Genomic DNA, 22,526 nt, shown 5'->3' on the forward strand with positions numbered 1-22,526 from the left:
TAGTTTCAGAGATAGAACACATTTAATACCACTTTTGTACTTTTCTTTAAAACGTGTTGCAGTAAAGAAATTGAACTACATTAAATTTCCCACAGCAAAGATCCTCTTCATTTTTTCTGTAGGCCTAACAGTATGCGCGAAGAGGGCGCGAGATTATTGAAAATCTCTTGCAACGCGCATGCACTGTAGCTTGGGTAGTTTTTGTAGGCCAATTTGAAGTCGTTTCCCAACTTGATAAACTACAAGAGTCCGGTATCAAACTGTTTTTCTCAACTTCCTCTACACTACTGTAATAAGCTGTAAACAATGACAATGTTTGAATAATACAGCAAATAGACAACAATGTACGTTAAATGAGTTCTATCTCGGAAGCCATTCGAACTAGTTTTTTATTTAGAGTCACTAAAACTAGCACCTCTCAAAGCATGTACCCTTCCTCCTGACTTGTCCCATATATAATGCGTCAGGTGAATCCGTATTTCAGCACTATTGGTTAAGTAACACACAGAGGTAACAAAAGTCATGGGATACCTCCTGATATGATGTCGAACCTTCTTTTGCCCGGCTTAGTGCAGTAAATCGACGTGGTATGGACTCAACGAGTCGTTGGAAGTCACCTACCGAAATCCTGAGCCTTGCTGTCTCTATAAAAATGGTTCAAATGGCTCTGAGCACTGTGCGACCTAACTTCTGAGGACATCAGTGCCCTAGAACTTTGAACTACTTAAACCTAACTAACCTAAGGACAGCACACACATCCATGCCCGAGGCAGGATTCGACCCTACGACCGTAGCGGTCGCTCGGCTCCAGACTGTAGCGCCCAGAACCGCACGGCCACTCCCGCCGGCTGCTGTCTCTATAGCCGCCCGTAATTGCGACAGTGTTGCTGGTGCATGATTTTGCACACGAACTGACCTCTCGACTACGCCCCATAAATGTTCGATGGGATTCAAGTCGGGCGATCTGCGTGGCCAAATCATTCGCTCGAATTGTCCAGAATGTTGTTCAAGCCAGTCGCGAACAATTGTGACCCAGTGACATGACAACGTTGTTTGGGAACATGACGTCCATAAATGGTTACTAATTGTCTCCAAGCAGCCGAACATAACCATTTCAAGTCAATGATAGATCCAGTTGGACGAGAGGACCCAGTCCATGCCATGTAAACGCAGCCAACACCATTGTGGAGCCACCACCAGCTTGCCAGAGTCTTACTGACAACTTGTGTCCATGGCTTGGCAGGATCTGCGTCACATTCGAACCCTACTATCAGCTCTTACCAGCTGAATTCGGACTCATCTAACCAGGCCACGGTTTTCCAGTCGTTTTGAGTTCAGCCCAGGAGAGGCGCTGCAGGCGATGACGTGCTGCTAGCGAAGGCACTCGCGTCGCTCGTCTGCTGCCATATCTCATTAATGCCAAATTTCGCCGTACTGTCCTAACAGTTGTGTTCGTCGTACGTTCCACGTTGATTTCTGTGGTATTGCACACGGGGTTGCTTGTGTAGTAGCACTGACAGCTCTACGCAAAAGCGTTGCTCTCGATCGTTAAGTGAAGGCCGTCGGCCAATGTGTTGTCCGTGGCGAGAAGTAATGCCTGAAATTTGATTTTCCCGGCACACTCTTGACACTGTTAATCTCGGAATATTGAATTCACAAACTATTTCACCGAGCGAGGTGGCGCAGTGGTTAGCACACTGGACTCGCATACGGGAGGACGACGGTTCAATCCCGTCTCCAGCCATCCTGATTTAGGTTTTCCGTGATTTCCCTAAATCGTTTCAGGCAAATGCCGGGATGGTTCCTTTGAAAGGGCACGGCCGATTTCCTTCCCAATCCTTCCCTAACCCGAGCTTGCGCTCCGTCTCTAATGACCCCGTTGTCGACGGGACGTTAAACACTACCCACCACCACCACTACCACAAACTATTTCCGAAATGGAATGTCCCATGCGTCAAGCGCCAACTGCTGGCCGGTGTGGCAGAGCAGTTCTAGGCGCTTCAGTCTGGAACCACGCGACCGCTACGGTCGCAGGTTCGAATCCTGCCTCGGACATGGATGTGTGTGATGTCCTTAGGTTAGTTAGGTTTAAGTCGTTCTCAGTCTAGGGGACTGACGACCTCAGACGTTAAGTCCCATAGTGCTCAGAGCCGTTTGAACCATTTCAAGCGCCAACTACCATCCCGCGTTCATAGTCTGTTCGTTCCCGTCGTGCGGCCTTAATCACGTCGGAAACCTATTCACACGAATCAGCTAAGTATAAATGACAGCTCCGCCAATACTCCGGCCTTTTATAGCTCGTTTACTCGATACTCAACCGGATGTATATGTGCTTATCGCTATCCTAATCACTTCTGTCTCCTCAGTGTATATCGCTGCTATCGTTTTGCAGGCATCCGTTGTGTGATAGCCATGGTTCAGGGAGTGCAAAAAATGTTTTAACACTGCCTAGGCCTGTAAATGATTTCCACCTAGTTAAACGGCCATAAAATTTCTGCCTCAACCAAAATAAAACTGGGCAGCGCTCAGAGAACAAAATCAGATTTATAATAATTTGGAAGATATACTTCTTCCTACCACGGTTTAACATATTGTTGAGAACATGTGTATTTAATGAACAGAATACTGTACATAGCCACGGAGGCACTAATTACCTAACCTGTTAGGAAAAGAATATGACGGAAGAACGTCTTCTTTTAGCACTTAACGTCTCGTCAACATCGTGCGAATCTCTGAAGAAAAAGTCTGCTAAGCTTTTTAGATGGCAATTCTACGCTATTGCTCTTGCAACCTTAGTAAAAAATTTAAAAAAATATTTTTTAGCTGGGAATTGATATATCACGGAGAATGAATTGGGTGACAGCAACTACATACTGAAAATGAAACAGTCTTCAATGAGAATAGTTAGACCGGGATTACAGCGCTATTAGACCTATCAGAAAAAAAGCATACTATTGTGTTTTTTGATAATACAGAATATTACGCAAAGGAAAACGACATTACATGTTCTCTTCGAACCAATTATGAAATGAAAAAGGAACATAATTTGAAAAAATACAAAAGTTCCAATGTCCCACAACATCAAAAAACATAAAATGGTGTGTTCAGTGCACTGTTCAATAACTTGTAGGTCCTCTACAAACCATCAGGCACTTTTGAATGTTACGGGGCATGCTCAGTACCAATTCATTGCAGGCCTCTTGAGACATATTGTCCCACTCCTCCATAGCAGCATTCCCTTAGAGCTTCAATCGTTAATGGAGGATGCTGACGACTGGAAATCGCTCTTTTGAGCAAGCTTCATGTCTGCTCTATGCAATTCATAACTGGTGAGCGTGCTGGCCAATTCATTCTCCGGACCCCACGTCCTGTCAGATCCCGACACACAGTGCAAGCACGATGAGGTCGGGCGCTACCGTCCTGTAGAGTCAACCGTATTCACCTACTGTCCTTGCAAAACCACTGACTATAGGTCGGAGAATGTTGTTGTTTCCATACACTGCAGCCATGTTGCCTTCAGTTGGAACTAGTGGAGTGTGGCGGCCATGCGTGATACGTTCCTGCAATACGAGTGAACCACCGGATTGTCGGTAAAGTTCCACAGTCATTGAGGGATGATTGTGTTCCCCTGTGCGCCTCCATATCCTAACAGAGTTGTCGTCAGGGTGCAAGTCCGTTCGCACTTCGTCTGTGAAGTGCGTTTCGATCCACTGGTCTCGTGTCTAATGTTCATGTGCCCTAGCCCGCCTTACACGAGCACCCCTGTGATGTGAACGGATCGGTGGAGTCTTGAGAGATCTGTTGCGTACAATTTGGGTGCTTACGGTAACCCCTGTGGCTTCTCGAAGTTCGCGGCCCAGAGTAGTCGCTGCCTTTGTAGGGTGTCTCCGTGCAGATATCGTGACATGCCGGTCCTGAGCTGTTGTAGTTTTGCACGGACGGCCATCGCGATGTCGATCCTCTATTGAATGCGTTTCCTGGAACTGTTTTTACAGTCTGGAGACAACACTTGATTAACGTGAACAATATTCGCAACGTCAACTTGTCTCATGTTTTGTGCCATCAGTGTGATGATTTGAATACTGTCTGCCATGAAGAGCCTGTTCCAAAGCATCGTGTTACACTAAGAGGCACACGGACAACTGTACATTCACAAGAACTCAACTCTGCTGTACTGTGTTTGTTTACAACCCGTGACTGCACGGCCCCTGATGAGGCAGAGTGGCAACGACGAACGAATTCATATTATCTACACAACCACCTTCCAACAAAAACACAGAAGGAATGTCCATAGTGTCTACCGGGGGTAATCTGGAAATATGCCTAACTCTTTTTATGAATGTATTTGGCTGCTAAAAACCGAGCTGTCGAGCGTCAAAAAATCTTGTCGTTATCACCTATTCCTCCCGTCTGAGTCTTCTTCTTCTTCTACTCAATCACACAATATGAATTACCTCGAAGAAAACGGTCTATTGACACACAGTCAACATGGGTTTAGAAAACATCGTTCCTGTGAAACACAACTAGCCCTTTATTTACATGAAGTGCTGAGTGCTATTGCAAGGGATTTCAGATCGATTCCGTATTTCTGGATTTCCGGAAGGCATTTGACACTGTACCACACAAGCGGCTCGTAGTGAAATTGCGTGCTTAAGGAATATCGTCTCAGTTATATGACTGGATTTGTGATTTCCTGTCAGAGGGGTCACAGTTCATAGTAAGTGACGGAAAGTCATCGAGTAAAACAGAAGTGATTTCTGGCGTTCCATAAGGCAGTGTTATAGGCCCTTTGCTGTTCCTTGTCTATATAAACGATTTGGGAGACAATCTGAGCAGCCGTCTTCGGTTGTTTGCAGATGACGCTGTCGTTTATCGACTAATGAAGTCATCAGAAGATCAAAACAAACTGCAAAACGATTTAGAAAAGATGTCTGAATGGTGCGAAAAGCGGCAGTTGACCCTAAATAACGAAAAGTGTGAGGTCATCCACATGAGTGCTAAAAGGAACTCGTTAAACTTCGGTTACACGATAAATCAGTCTAATCTAAAAGCCGTAAATTCAACTAAATACCTAGGTATTACAATTACGAACAACTTAAATTGGAAGGAACACACAGAAAATGTTGTGGGGAAGGCTAACCAAAGACTGCGTTTTATTGGCAGACTATTAGAAAATGCAACGGACCTACTAAGGACACTGCCTACACTACGCTTGTCCGTCCTCTTTTAGAATACTGCTGCGCAGTGTGGGATCCTTGCCAATAGGATTGACGGAGTACATCGAAAAAGTTCAAAGAAAGGCAGCACGTTTTGCATTATCGCGAAATATGGGAGAGAGTGTCACAGAAATGATAAAGGTTTTGGGCTGGACATCATTAAAAGAAAGGCGTTTTTCGTTGCGACGGAATCTTCTCACGATATTCCAATCACCAACTCTCTCCTCCGAATGCGAAAATATTTTGTGGACGCCGACCTACATAGGGAGGAACGATCACCACGATAAAATAAGTGAAATCAGATCTCGTACGGAAAGATACAAGTGTTCATTCTTTCCGTGCGCTATACGAGATTGGAATAATAGAGAATTGTGAAGGTGGTTCGATGAACCCTCTGCCAGGCACTTAAATGTGATTTGCAGAGTATTCATGTAGATGTAGACACCACTAGGGGGACATGGAATAACGCGAGGATAGCCACACATTCCCTCCTGGCTTGCCAAAGATGATACAAGCGTTAGCCACGACAAAGCGTAGTCTCTCGTCCATTGTTAGCAAATGGCACATTTCAAAGTACATACTATAAGAAACCTCAAGAAATTGCCATCTGCCCGTCGGGAGCGGACAGCCATCAGACCGCCCTAACGGCACTGAATCCTTGTAAGATTATATTTAATGAAAATTTTTTCTTGTTGTGGAAGCACCAGCGCAAAGTTGCTCAAGACCGAAAGTGAAAATAAGCTCCTGTCATCAGATGTGCCAACGTAACGATGTAGCATCTTACAAAAGCAGTTAAGACGAGACAGCTTATTAAACGCTTCGGACAGTGTCCGCTTGGAGCACGTTACAGCTGCGAGTGTCGTAACCTGTTGCTGGGCCTCGACGGCGTGGACTGACCGCTGGTAATCTCTGCTGCAGAGACACGTTAACCGCTGTGACGAAACCGCGCCAGAATGACCGTAAACCCATCTACGGCTTACCACGTGGCCCAGTAGGACCGAGATACGGCCAGCAGCCGCAAACGCCCGTATCTCCCGCAGAGATTTGTATATGCTTAACAGCTGTGATTCTTCACCATGAGATTACTTGAAGGCGCTCGTTCGATTTTGTAAACGGTGACTGTGCATAAGGTACATTAAACGTGGAAGTGTTTATGAGAACGGTCCCAAGAGCGATGAAATGTGTATTTAAAACACTGCGTTCGTATTGCTGGGCCTTGCGTATATGCCGAATTACAAGTTCAGAAAAAATATCGACGCATATGACGTGTAGTTCCAATTTTGATGCCATAAAAAACCTTAGCTTTGGCCATTATACGAGCCCGTAATATATAAATACAAAGTAGTCAGAAACAACTTGAAAAACTTGTAAGGCTGTTGCGGGGGAGTTTGTACTGAAAAATAATTGTTAAGGAACAAGTTCGATACCTTTCCGAGTTATTTAGCGTTGAAGTTAGCCAATCAGGCCGATACGCGCGGCCGTCCGAAGTAGCCGAGTGGTTCTAGGCACTTCAGTCTGGAACCGCGCGACCGCTACGGTCGCAGGTTCGAATCCTGCCTCGGGCATGGATGTGTGTTTGATGTCCTTAGGTTAGTTAGGTTAAGTAGATCTAAGTTCTAGGGGACTGATGACCTCAGATGTTAAGTCCCATAGTGCTCAGAGCCATTTGAACCATTTTTTCGTTACGCGCGCAAATTCAAGCAACCTGCCAGAGAGAGTGGTCGCCAAACGGATTTCAGCTTGCTTTCAACTGTTAGAATTTTATTTTGCGATTGCAGTTTTGACATTAAACCATTTCCAAGCTGATAAGGTAGACAAAGAGTATACAGCGATATTACATAACAAAATCAAGAATATGGATAAAGAAATAACGTTAACGAGAGAAGCAGAACCAGAAAAAACCGAAATACATTGCTTTACCTTAGTACGGTGCCACATTAGATAGAACAGCCTATAATTTTCGTAAACTATGTACGAATCGGGTTCCGTACGAACAGCAAAGTAAGGACAGTAATCAGACACACAACCCACAAGACAAAAACATTTACACAATCAGGGGTTTATAAAATCAAATGTGATGAATGTGAAAATTTCTATGTGGGGCAAACAGGTAATGTTTCTGCACTCGACTCAGAGAGCACGCAAACACAAGTGAGAACTGTAAATATTCATTTAGTGCACATCTACGAATCTATAATCATAACGCTCACAGCATTGAGGAATAGTTAGAGGTACTAGACAGGGTAGCGAAAGGCAGTTTAATTGGCGCTCTAGAAGAAACTGAAATTCATAGCGCCTTCAAATAATAACCACAATACGTACTGAATGATCAAACAGACCTCAGAATTAAAAATTTTCTCGGTTGTTTTACACATTTACGCTAATGTATTGTAAGTGCGCACTATAATTGTGTTGTATATATAATCCACCAAAATCGCATACAATGGAATCTTGGCCAGCATCCCTACTGGTTATTCTTTGATGTGCAGTTGTGTATATTATCTTGTTATCTCTGCCTAACATAAATCTGTGTCAAACTCTTGTAGGTACAGTAAACGATTACCAAAAGAACTACACAACTTGTTGTACGTACTGTTAATTTCAGTGTAAATTGTTCCCACTGGTTATATTAATGCTTTGTAGACGCTTCAAAATAGCTTAAGGCCGAAATTGCAATCGTAAAATAAAATTCTAACATCTGAAAGCAAGATGAAATCCTTTAAGAAACTTAAATGATAAACTAGTAGACAACATTGAAATATTTAGACATGCAGAATGTAATATTTCCGGCGCTTCTCAAGGAACAGAACAGGAAAGATTGCTACAGACTTAAGAACACTGCGCCATAAGTCGCGGGATGTACACGTGAAGACACGGGCGACCTTTTTCTTCTTTGTGCTGCGCATTTCTCAGGTTAAAAAGCAGACGATTTCTATTCTTTAAGTGAGCTGTCAACATGATGCCTTCGTTAACCAAGTCTTTCATTCTAAGCCTTACTGGAAAAATTGTCCAGTAGCTTGTAAAAAAGGGGCATAAAATTTCTAGACAGAATTTATATAGATTTTTTTTCACAAGATATGTTATATCAAACGATCAGTCTCTTAACTATCTGTTAAGTGCATTACACAAGAGAAAGGAATCTACAAAAAAACGAGAAGGCGCAGTAGACGCGATACTCCGAACAATTCGAAATGCGAAAGCAAAAATCAGTAATTTGTTGAGAATTTGTACACGTGTCTTCATCGGTGGAAAGTAGGGACCTCAAAAGACGTGGAACATTGTCTTCGGTAGTAATCATGGTACTGATGGATCATTTAACGATTACAAGGAAGAAAGATCTCTAACTTACTGAACATACATTGCATCTTTCAGTTTCATGATTTTAGATCCACTTGGTTTGATAAGAGTGACCGTAATTACAAATGTATGTGTATAAGTCTACGTGCACCTAGCTGTCTATGAACGCGGTGCAAGGCGTGGCATATAAGCTGCTTAACATGAGGTTACTGTACGGCTTCTCACTTGGAGGGTACATCAGACACGTGTGTCGTTCACTTCTGGGATCCATACGAGTGTTGGCAATCCTGATTTCGCGTCGTGTGACCCTTGAGTCCTCTCAGCGAATGACTAACAAGCTTGAAAGAAAGCTACTGATGAGTGCGTGACTGCAACTACCTTATGAATCAGCCAACGAACGCCGTTGTCACAAAGGGATTGTTCACTAGGTAGAACATTACATTCGCCAGGAAACTGCACGATAGCCATTAAAGTTTCTCGCTTAAGACCTGCAGAAAAAGTAGAAACTCAAAAAGCATCTGGAAATACTGGTAGATGAAACAGTGCTGCCTAAGTTGAAACCACTGTTGACATTTTCGTAACGGACATGTTGACAGCAGCAAATGTGATTGTCGTGTAGACAGTGCCACTGGGCATATCATACGAAGCCCTAGCCACAAAGTACAATAATTCCTATTGTGATTGCATCTTCACTTACTAGGACAGCTTCCATAGGATCTCAACACAGTTTTACCCAGCAAATGGAGAAATAGAGCTTTCAAATATATAATCTCTCTCATTAAATAAGTACCATCCCGTCTTAAATCTTAATGCATCACCAAGTTATGACATTTTCCAAAGAGATTAAACTGTGCTATTGTTAACCCCTGTATAATAAAAGTAATTGTAGTGATCTCAATAAACAGACGTTTCACTGCTTACGTCATTTTCTAACATACCTGAGTAAGTTATGTACTCTTGAATAATGATACATCGTGGTAATAATAAAATAGTAGCAATCATAATTTGCATTTTAGTAGGATTGCTCGACTGGTAATGCTATCTACATATCCACACACGAAATTTTACTAGTTCTGAATAACAAACCACAAATGTTGTGACATATCAAAGGCATTTAACAGCGTAAAGCGGAACACTCTGTTACGAAAACTAAGATTTTATGGCATTAATTGTGGAATATAAAAGATACTTCACTTCATACTGTACAAAAGGGGTGCAGGAATTTTTACTTCGTAATTCAACTGGAAACAGAAGACAGTTTTTTGATTAAGGGAAAATTATTATTAGAGTTCCACATGGTCAATACTGACTCCTCTGTTATATCTTTCACTAACATATATCAAGCACAGTTAGTTCTCTTTGCAGATGACGCAAATACACTCCTGGAAATTGAAATAAGAACACCGCGAATTCATTGTCCCAGGAAGGGGAAACTTTATTGACACATTCCTGGGGTCAGATACATCACATGATCACACTGACAGAACCACAGGCACATAGACACAGGCAACAGAGCATGCACAATGTCGGCACTAGTACAGTGTATATCCACCTTTCGCAGCAATGCAGGCTGCTATTCTCCCACGGAGACGATCGTAGAGATACTGGATGTAGTCCTGTGGAACGGCTTGCCATGCCATTTCCACCTGGCGCCTCAGTTGGACCAGCGTTCGTGCTGGACGTGCAGACCGCGTGAGACGACGCTTCATCCAGTCCCAAACATGCTCAATGGGGGACAGATCCGGAGATCTTGCTGGCCAGGGTAGTTGACTTACACCTTCTAGAGCACGTTGGGTGGCACGGGATACATGCGGACGTGCATTGTCCTGTTGGAACAGCAAGTTCTCTTGCCGGTCTAGGAATGGTAGAACGATGGGTTCGATGACGGTTTGGATGTACCGTGCACTATTCAGTGTCCCCTCGACGATCACCAGTGGTGTACAGCCAGTGTAGGAGATCGCTCCCCACACCATGATGCCGGGTGTTGGCCCTGTGTGCCTCGGTCGTATGCAGTCCTGATTGTGGCGCTCACCTGCACGGCGCCAAACACGCATACGACCATCATTGGCACCAAGGCAGAAGCGACTCTCATCGCTGAAGACGACACGTCTCCATTCGTCCCTCCATTCACGCCTGTCGCGACACCACTGGAGGCGGGCTGCACGATGTTGGGGCGTGAGCGGAAGACGGCCTAACGGTGTGCGGGACCGTAGCCCAGCTTCATGGAGACGGTTGCGAATGGTCCTCGCCGATACCCCAGGAGCAACAGTGTCCCTAATTTGCTGGGAAGTGGCTGTGCGGTCCCCTACGGCACTGCGTAGGATCCTACGGTCTTGGCGTGCATCCGTGCGTCGCTGCGGTCCGGTCCTAGGTCGACGGGCACGTGCACCTTCCGCCGACCACTGGCGACAACACCGATGTACTGTGGAGACCTCACGCCCCACGTGTTGAGCAATTCGGCGGTACGTCCACCCGGCCTCCCGCATGCCCACTATACGCCCTCGCTCAAAGTCCGTCAACTGCACATACGGTTCACGTCCACGCTGTCGCGGCATGCTACCAGTGTTAAAGACTGCGATGGAGCTCCGTATGCCATGGCAAACTGGCTGACACTGACGGCGGCGGTGCACAAATGCTGCGCAGCTAGCGCCATTCGACGGCCAACACCGCGGTTCCTGGTGTGTCCGCTGTGCCGTGCGTGTGATCATTGCTTGTACAGCCCTCTCGCAGTGTCCGGAGCAAGTATGGTGGGTCTGACACACCGGTGTCAATGTGTTCTTTTTTCCATTTCCAGGAGTGTATTATAATTAATCCCAGACACAGTTGCAATAGATATACAGCAACAGAGCAAATTGTTAATCACGTGTTTTGGATTTCTGACTCTCTTTCTACAAATGGTTTCTTTGTTAATTTTTTAGAATGAACAGCATATTCAATTCTGCACATCAAAGAGCACAAAATAAGTGATATTAAATAACTCAAGTTAGCCACATTGCACTTCGTGTTTCACAAACCTTGGAGGGAGTCAAATAAATAAATCAACATATGTTGATTATTATCACTGAGTAACGTCATATGGAATATTCTGGGGTAGTTAGAAGAAAACATTACTTTAATTACTCTTCATTAAAACTGACATTTACTAAGAAAGGGATGAAAGTGGAACTATTATTTTTAATTTAATTCTAGAAGAATATGTTCCAAATACTTATAATAATGTTGCTTGGAATTAGTTACAAAATTTCAGTTTGTGATGTGTTCCTCCTTTACACTGCAAAGATATCTCTGAAGGCACTCCTAAGAGCACACTAAGTGAACCATTCCGTAAGATGTTGGCACAGAGAAATTTAAATGGTGACGATTCAATAATTTCTGGCCTGTAGGAATAGAAAGGTGCCTCAGACTGTTCTGCGGGAAGAACTCGCTCGAAACCAGTAACACTGGTCTCTGACTTTGACATGAACAGTTTTATATTTTGGAGATTGCTTCCTCGGTTATTTAAATCTTCAAACCTGCAATATTTTTCTTCGTCGGCATACGGAGAAATAATAACTGAGCAAATGGAATCTTCTCGATGACGGGCTGGCGAATATGTCATCATTTACGAGAACCGCCCTAATGCTGCCGCAACTTTTTCCAGTCTTACGCAACAGACTGAGACAAAACGAAATTTAGTACAAATGTTACGATCTCTAATCATCAGAACCAGTACCACTTTCCTCGCGGATTAAAATCGTTTGGACGCTTATGCCCTCAGCTGTTTTGCGCACTAAAAAAAATACTGTCTGCCTAGAGTTTTCTATAACATGGTAAAATATGTATATTTAATGTGAAGACAAAACTAAGATTGATGTTCCATTGGATTTAATTCGATTTTTCCAAAAAAAAAAAATCCTTTCTTATCACGTATCTTAATGTTACCTTTTATTATGACATTAAGTCGTTATGACTTTGTCTTTGGTTGCCGGACCTTTTTTTAACGGTCACAAAATTTATTTATATTTAATGTAAAGACAAAAGACTGATTGATATTTCGCTACCTTCGAATGCTATCTTTCGCGTAAAAATTTCCTTTCCATTACATTTATTATTGTTCAGTTTTATTATGGCATTAAGTCTTTGATCTTTTGTATTTGGTTGTCTTGTATATGTGGCGCGGCATTTTAGAAACACTTCAGTCTTCTAGAGAATGTCATTGGCTCAACCTCTGTGTTTAAGAATTTGTTCTCCAGAGATTAGTATTAATATTAAGAACATGACTTTTAAGTTTATGTAATTCCGGGCACAAAATTAGAGATCTTACAGAGTAATTCTGTAGAGTTCTGTATTATATTCTGCGATTGGGTTAAGGTGTTGCTGTCCTCTTTTTGAAGGGGTGTAGAACAGGTGTAAAAGGACATATGAGAAATGGGGGCACAATATGAACAAATCATAATTATGATTACCTAGTTTGGTGGTCGTGATAACTAAAAAAATGAACAAAGGAGCAAAAATTCAACACTCCAAAAGAAATGAGCACGGAAACAATGGATGGAAATAATATACGAAACGACAATGTTGAAAATATGAAGGAGAGCACAAGGATAGAAAACGGAATATGAGTGGAACAATGCTAATGATGCTGTAGTTGGCATATTTTTACGTTCAAGCATATGCTAATCTTTTATGTCACTTTGTGTGCTAATTTGTGGGCTTATTACTTTTTCTGTCTTAATGAACTAAACACTATTGGCTGTTGCACTATGATCGATGCCAACCACGATTTATACACTATTTAAACACACTTTATGCACAACTGAAAACAATTTAGAACAAAATAAGGGCATTAAAAAACAATTTGTGGAAGGAATTGGAAAGCAACAACGTAGTCTTTTTACCCTCTATGCACTGACACTGACATGACACCGACACAAACGCTTTACACACGACACTGTTTCATAACTTTGACGTCTGGAAAGGGGTGGTGGCGTTGTGGATGCGCAGACTGGGCGTACACGGGGGTGAGGGGGCGAGGGGGGTGAGGGGGCGGGGGGGGTGAGGGGGGCGGTGGAGCGGGTTTAAATGTCGTGCGTCTAGGGCCTCGCCGGCCGCTGTGACCGAGCGGTTCTAGGCGACTCAGTCCGGAACCGCGCGACGGCTACGGTCGCAGGCTCGAATCCTGCCTCGGGCATGGATGTGTGTGGTGTCCTTAGGTTAGTTAGGTTTAAGTAGTTCTAAGTTCTAGGTGACGGATGACCTCAAATGTTAAGTCCCATAGTGCTCAGAGCCATTTGAACCATTTTGAACTAGGGCCTCCCGTCGGGTAGACCGTTCGCCGGGTGCAAATCTTTCGGTTTGACGCCACTTCGGCGACTTGCGCGTCGATGGGGATGAAATGATGATGATTAGGATGACAACACCCAGCCCCTGAGCAGAGAAAATCTCCGAACCAGCCGGGAATCGAACGCGAGCCCTTAGGAATGACATTCTGTCGCGCGGACCACTTTTTTTTGTGTCCATTCAGCTACCGGGGTGTCTGCTGCGGCTAGCTGCTCAGTCCGCTGGGCGTCCGTCAGCTGAGAGACCGGGACTCGAACACGGGACCTCTGCTTTTCGCGGACAACTACTCAACCCACTACGCTATCCAGACATGTTGCCTGGAATTATTCACAAGACGTCAAACCGATATGTGTTTCTCTTTTGGATTCGGAGTTCGTGAAGAACAAGCTTCTCAATTTTTTTTTAACTGGTACCAAAATTTTAAAGACATTAAAGTTTGAGATTTTTTAAATGTATTTCGCTTGGTGAATGCCTGTCGCGTCCCAGCACAGCCTCACTATACCAGAATGACGTTAAGTGCGAACTGCTTAGCACAATCGGGACGTTAACGACAATGGGTTAGTTATAAATTGCTGTCAACCTTTATATCGGAGATGAGACGGACAGAATGTCCTTGGTTTGAAGCAAATAAGTTTCCTGAAAATAGGTCACAGAACTGCAATAGGCAGAAATGGTTGGTTAGTTTCTATCAAGTTTATTCTCGCCTATTGGGTGTTGGACCATAAACCCCTTAGTAAGATTCAGTCTATTTATTCAGACATGCTACTTCAAAGCTAATTGCTGGTACATATAAGAAACAAGTACAAAGCAATCACTTGTTCTTGGTTAGCACTGAAATCTCTCTAAGTAATTGAGACAAAGACTGACAGCCTCTGTTCAACACTATTCCAACTCTAAAAATCCTACTTGACCGGCAGTTCCTGAGTGACCACCAGAGTCTATCACCGTCTTCTCGTAGGTGAAGTCTTTATCAGCTGTATCGGCTGCTATGGGCCCACTCGGCCCCGCTGGTGTCTTGCTGCGGAATCTCCAAACTGCCGGCACTGACTCTGAATCTGCATCTGAATCTCTGCCTCTAGCTATTCCGCTGCCTGGCCTTTTATTTAGTTTCTCTTGTACTTGGGTGTACACGAGTTAATTTGTTTCACACGACCCTTTCATTTCTAAGTGATCGGATTGCACAAGAATGCATATGGTTCCACATGACACTATCGTTTCAAAATGGTCGGCTTGCGCAAGAATGCCTTCGTTTCCACACTACACTTTCGTTTCTAGCTGCACACAACCTGATTTTGTTCCACACGAGTCTTTTCCGCACGTGACTGACACTCTCTCTTGCTGTATTATCGCCATGGTTTTTGCATCTTCCATTGAGCACGTTTGATTCATGCTGCTTCCTCTGGCAGGAAGTCAAACACTAAGTTATTTGATCAACAAGCCATACTTGGCAGCCTCCGCCACCTATCTTGTCCCTACGTCCTGGTGGACTATTTCTTAATGTCGGCTGGCTGTTTGCCTATGGAGCCTAGACTCTTATTATGGTCACAAAAGAAAGAATAAAAATTAAATTTTCTACGGTCACAACATGCCAAGTAAATCAGGACGACGCATTGCTTTCATTTTTTACGATCATCGTTTCTGTATCTCCTGAATTGCTTTTCCTTGATTTCGTTCGTTCGTTCGTTCGTTCGTTCCTACCTTCCTTACTTCCTTACTTACTTAGCTCTTTGCATGGATATGTCTCCATTACCTTTAAGTGCATTTCGTCTGCTGACATTAGTATTCGGCTTTCGCTGCCACTCAGTAACACCGTGCAAGATGAGATAAGACAAAACGGAAACGACGGCCAGATGGAAGGCGGAGAACAGAAAACACGCAAATGCGACATGGATGCATATACAGGGAGTGGACAAAAATATGAAAACAGTGAGAGAAATGCATGCTCGAACATAAATACAAATGCTTGCCAAGCACGTAGGTTGCGCTGTTGTATTTGACCGTTTGCAGCACCTGTGCAACGTCCTCAATACGTTGCGAGTGTCAGTTGTGGTCAGAACTATGTTCTGTGCAGTTGGAGTGTATTACGTCGGGGAAAAGTTGATTCGAACGTGAGAAAACTGTTGGTGCTCCTATGCTGCTCGTGTTGTTGTTGTGGTCTTCAGTCCTGAGACTGGTTTGATGCAGCTCTCCATGCTACTCTATCCTGTGCAAGCTTCTTCATCTCCCAGTACCTACTGAAACCTACATCCTTATGAATCTGCTTAGTGTATTCATCTCTTGGTCTCCCTCTACGATTTTTACCCTCCACGCTGCCCTCCAATACTAAATTTGTGATCTCTTGATGCCTCAGAACATGTCCTACCAACCGATCCCTTCTTCTGGTCAAGTTGTGTCACAAACTTCTCTTCTCCCCAATCCTATTCAATACCTCATTAGTTATGTGATCTACCCATCTAATCTTCAGCATTCTTCTGTAGCACCACATTTCGAAAGCTTCTATTCTCTTCTTGTCCAAACTATTTATCGTCCATGTTTCACTTCCATACATGGCTACACTCCATACAAATACTTTCAGAAATGACTTCCTGACACTTAAATCTATACTCGATGTTAACAAATTTCTCTTCTTCAGAAACGCTTTCCTTGCCTTTGCCAGTCTACATTTTATATCTTCTCTACTTCGCCCATCATCAGTTATTTTGCTCCCCAAATAGCAAAACTCGTTTACTACTTTAAGTGTCTCATTTCCTAATCTAATTCCCTCAGCATCACCCGACTTAATTCGACTACATTCCATTATCCTCGTTTTCCTTTTGTTGATGTTCATCTTATATCCTCCTATCAAGACACTGTCCATTCCGTTCAACTGCTCTTCCAAGTCCTTTGCTGTCTCTGACAGAATTACAATGTCATCGGCGAACCTCAAAGTTTTTATTTCTTCTCCATGGATTTTAATACCTACTCCGAATTTTTCTTTTGTTTCCTTTACTGCTTGCTCAATATGCTGCTCGTATGCTTTCGTAACCAACGTGGCAAGCTAACTCATAGGCGGACAAGTGAGCGATCTTGACGGATGGTCACTGAAGAGGGTTGCGATGAAAAATAAGAAGATGACAACTGCGACAGTCATTGCAGAACTCAATATCTCATTCGCGAACTCTGTCAGCACCAAAACAACACGAAGAGAGCTCCACAAACAGGGAATTGCACGGTGAGCTGACATTGGCTCTGAGCACTATGGGACTTAACTTCTAAGGTCATCAGTCCCCTAGAACTTAGAACTACTTAAACCTAACTAACCTAAGGACCTCACACACATCCATGCCCGAGGCAGGATTCGAACCTGCGACCGCAGCAGTCGCGCGGTTCGAGCTGACATTCCAAAACCACACATCAGTGATGCAAATGCCAGTAACAGGAAAACGTGCTGTCGAAGCATGAAACCTGGACTACGGCGCAGTGGGAGAAAGGCAATTGGTGGGACGAGTCTTGTCACACACTGGTACCAACTTCTGGCCGAGTTAGGATTCCAACAGTGAGACAGGGCGTTCGGTGCTGATTTGGACAGCGAATTCATGGTATCCCATGTGCCCCATGGCTATTGTGCAAGGTCGCATTACTCCTAAGGATTATGTGATCATTTTGACTATCAGGCCCATCCCACGTACAGTGTTTGTTCCTCAATGGTGATACCATGTTCCACGTCCCTTTTCACACGAGTCACATCGTCCAGTATTGTTTTTGCCAGTTTTGAATATTCTGGTCACCACAGTCAATAAATAGAGTTTTTGTGGTTTACTTTGGAGAAAAGCGTGTGTGATCGCTGTCTGCCTCCATCGTGGTTAAGTAAATTTGTCACTCTTTTGCGGGAAGAATGATATAAGATTCTCTTGTAAACCACACAGGACAAGTATATATCCATTCCGGGACAGGATGAGAGCTATTTTGAAGGCCAACGGTTTTCCTACACCGTAATAGGCATGGCAGTGTGTTGTGTTTTTGGTGCGTCCATATCTTCAAAAAATGGTTCAAATGGCTCTGAGCACTATGCGACTTAACTTCTGAGGTCATCAGTCGCCTAGAACTTAGAACTAATTAAACCTAACTAACCTAAGGACATCACACACATCCATGCCCGAGGCAGGATTTGAACCTGCGACCGTAGCGGTCACGCGGTTCCAGACTGAAGCGCCTTTAACCGCACGGCCACACCGGCCGGCCGTCCATATCTTCGTCCACCTCTTGTATCCCCAACAATGTCACATCTTATCATTCCCTGAGATACTGTGGAAAAGTACGGACAGTAACGCAGGTCACTGGCGCGCTTGGGCCATGGATACATACCAGTAAACACACGATTTTTTAAACAAAACAGCTTCAAACCTCTGATTACTTGACAAAATAATGTGTTAAATATTTGATGTTTATCACGTAAGCGCTAAAAAGTTTGGAAAAGCTTCGAAATTTTGTTTAAAATTTAGTTCAAATCACGAAGTGCTCTCAATGTGAAACACTGGACGTGTTTGGTCTGGACAATTTGTGCTTCATTTTAAACAATAGCTCGTTTTTCACGCATCTCAATATGACGTGCTATATACTGAACTATGTGTCGTATAATGATACAATTTTGCAGGTATATTCAGTTGTATATGTGGATATTGTCTGCAAAATTTGTTGCGAATAGAGTTAGTAGTAAAGAAATAATGAACTGAAACGTCAAGCCGGACGCTAAAGTTTTTCTGCGAGAACAGCGAAAATGTAGTAAGCGATAAACTTCTTTTCCTTTCATCGTTTTGTGGAGGATGCCAGAGAGAAGCAGCTTCATAAAGGTTTGAAATTACGAATAAAGTTTGTTGCAAATCGTTAAGCGCTCTCGTTTTCAAATGCTGGATGAATATAGTCCGGGTAATTTGCACACCGTGATATTCCCGGCCTAGAAACATATAGGTGTACGAAGTTTATGGTTGGACCGCAGGCACCAGTATTCTGCCGTGTTCAGGTTTGAGAACAAAATTTAACCCACGTAACGAAGGACAAAAAGCCGAGTGCCCTTCATTATGGAATATACGAAGTGGAGCCGATATATTTCTCATTTATAGCTGAAATAAAGCGTTGATTTTAACAGTTGAACTACTTATTATAGATTACACAAGTAATATTAAAATTCTACTATCTCAAAATCTTCGTCATTCACCGAGTTTTATGTTTTAAGACCAAAATACATCCTAACTTTTCTCTTTGTATCCTTAAAACAACTTTACCTGTGGAACGAAATATTATTTGCTCTCACATATCTGTCGGTGCATTCGAAGATTTCACCATTTTAGTAATGAAACCTTTCCTGAAAGTACTGCAATAAAGATAAACATACACTGAAGAGTATTCCGGAAGGCCTCTGCAATGGATGCAACCACTAATCAGTTGATATATATTTTGGTACAGGATAATGACGTCGACTTTTTATTGCATGTACATGCACCACAAAGCAGTGACTAGCGAAGTCGGTCTCATACAAAACTAAAAACGTTTCTCAGTTTCTCAGTGGAATTACGTAGCGGAAGTATGCCACAAAGCTGTTCCCAAGCTGTATTTGCTCCTGAACTTCAACTTATTCTGATTAGGAGGCTACAAGTACTCCGTACAACGAACCGTCTCGGTGCACGGAAGCGAACAGAAACGTATGCTGCGAGGCGCATTTCCGATGGCGGGAATGGCGCGTCCCTTAAATAGCAGGGAGGCGAACAGTAACCTGGACACGTCATATCGCTGATGTCTGGCAGACGAAAATGCAGTGGGAATTTCCCGTTGCCAAGTGACAGTCGCGTGATTCATCCCAAGTTTATTAGCTCTTGATCCTACCGGGTAGTTACGACACGAAGTTTACACCTCCGGTACACAAGGCTCTGCGCGTAAGCCGAAATTTTATGGCACGGTACCAGCTGCCACGCCAAGCCATTATGTAGTGATGAACAGGCACTGCTCTCTTTTTCTCCCTCATTTCTCGGGCAGTAAAAATAACTACACGACTAGTGAGGCATTTTGTGCGCAGCCTATGCATGCTTGTACAAATATCAGTTCGTGCTTAGGGTGTGTCGAGGTGGGGCATCAACGATACGCTGGCTCTGCCCTTCTCATGCAAAAAGCGCTTCCTTATAAAGCGTGCAGTTGGTTTTGTAGCCGCTTAAAGTGAAGAGCGAACATTATCGCTTATTACGAACTGGTAAAGTTAACAAACATCGTCAACGATTGGGTGAGAACTGTTACTATGTTTACATAGGGCTCTCAGATCCGGTTTTCGTAAACCGATTTCCCAATACCGCTTCTGAGTGGTCATGTAAACAATCCTGTGTCGCTTCTAGCTGACGGATTTCCTGTTCCACAATCGATATTCGAACCCATGTGAAAGTTCGACCGCTTCCAAGATTCTACTCCAGGCGGCTGTAAAATGAATGTGCGCAACGGAAAATAATAAACGCTAAAATGAAGATTTGACCCTGTCTGACTACCCCCTGAAGCAGATCTTAGGACCTCTTGAAGGACTTTAACATATAAATTACAATCTAAACATAAATGGATGATGAAGGCAACTAATCCTACTAAATGATGAACGTTGTTCTTGCTTATATATTTATTGTAGATTAAAAAAAACTTTATATTACAAAATTTACATATCCTAAGTAAAATTACTGATCAATTGCCCCCAACTCTGCCCCTTATTATGACTGCGCGGTCTAATATCAATAGCCGTGCGGGATTAGCCGAGCGGTCTTGCACGCTGCAGTCATGGATTGTGCGGCTGATCCCGGCGGAGGTTCGAGTCCTCCCTCGGGCATGGGTGTGTGTGTTTGTCCTTAGGATAATTTAGGTTAAGTAGTGTCTAAACTTAGAGACTGATGACCTTAGCAGTTAAGTCCCATAAGATTTCACACACATTTGAACACTTTTTTTTCTAATATCAATAACACAGAATGACTGACATCATCTACGCACCAAACACTACTAGCACTACTTTCAAAGATGATCTACGGTGGTGTGGAACCTCAGTGGAAATAAACTAGCGTTATTACAGCTGTTTAGTAATTATAGTCCTAATAAGCCGAAGAAATTTGTGATACCACCGTATGTACTGCGTCTGGTGCGTCTGCATGCTGGTTCTCGTACACGTACGCGTCGATGAGAGAACTCCAGCCACAAAATAAAACTCTTTCAATCACTAGGACGGCACAAAGCGTTCCTCTGACTAATACACTCTAATACTGTCTTCTCCTCTCTGTGTCCTACAGGCGAGAAACGGGTACTCCCAGCCACAAGTACAGATTTCAGATAACGTCCTAACGTAAGTATAAGCAGAGGAAGTGCTCTCAGTTACTGAGCGCTACATACTCACCGATGAATTCCAACCCGGAGTCCAGAATCTTATAGGTTCGCAACAGTACAGTTCCTAACTGTTCTAACTATAAACTCTACTGAGAGTGCCGGCCGGAGTGGCCGAGCAGTTCTAGGCTGTCGCTGAGGATGTTGGCATATCGGCCGGCTCGTGTCATGCAATTTTTTCGGATGTTTTGGGCATGAGACGTGTGTCAGCGAAGGTTGTTCCCAAACTTCTCAATTTTGATCAGAAGAACCGTCGCATGAGCATCGCTCAGGAGCTCTTTAATTACGTCAGTGACGATCCTGATTTGCTCAACAGGATCATAACTGGTGACGAAACTTGGGTTAACGGTTATGACTGGACAGGATCATTTAGTAATCGCGGAAGCTTTACGGAGATGATAGATAAACTCCAGTGGAAGACTCTGCAGGAGTGACGCTCAGTAGCTCGGTACGGGCTTTTGTTGAAGTTTCGAGAACATACCTTCACCGAAGAGTCAAGCAGTATATTGTTCCCTCCTACGTATATCTCGCGAAGAGACCGTGAGGATGAAATCAGAGAGATTAGAGCCCACACAGAGGCATACCGACAGTCCTTCTTTCCTCGAACAATACAATACTGGAATAGAAAGGAGAATCGATAGAGGTACTCAAGGTACCCTCCGCCACACACCGTCAGGTGGCTTGCGGAGTATGGATGTAGATGTAGATGTAGGCGCTACAGTCTGGAACCGCGCGACCGCTACGGTCGCAGGTTCGAATCCTGCCTCGGGCATGGATGTATGTGATGTCCTTAGGTTAGTTAGGTTTAAGTAGTTCTAAGTCTAGGGGACTGATGACCTCAGAAGTTAAGTCCCATAGTGCTCAGAGCCATTCTACTGAGAGTGAAGACAGCAATTCTGTTTGTACCAACAAAAGCGGATATCGGGCGACCCTCACACACGGGCGCTCACAACGTAAGACATCGTCTCTCCACTGCTGTCTTCCCAGCAAGGCTCGGCTCCCCACCATCGTAATTCCGAAAACGAATCATATTCCCGAAACCACGGTATATTCTCCCTCTCTACAAATTCTTCCGAACGCCGACCAACCATATTTTAGTCTTTTGTCGTCCAGGACGGAAAGTTTGCGAGGAAAAACCTATACTCGTACAATGGTACGCTTCTGAGCAAAAATCCTTGGAAATAACCCAGCCTGCTTGGTTTCCCACGTGCCGCTTCTTCGTTACACTCACCTGCATCCAAGAATTTCGTAGTTTCCGAAGTACAATCCTTCCGGTTCCGCTACAACACCGGCTGGTCGCGACTCTATTGTGTTCCAGCG

This window comes from Schistocerca cancellata, chromosome 2 (genome assembly GCF_023864275.1).
Source record: "Schistocerca cancellata isolate TAMUIC-IGC-003103 chromosome 2, iqSchCanc2.1, whole genome shotgun sequence".
Classification (NCBI taxonomy): Eukaryota; Metazoa; Arthropoda; class Insecta; order Orthoptera; family Acrididae; genus Schistocerca; species Schistocerca cancellata.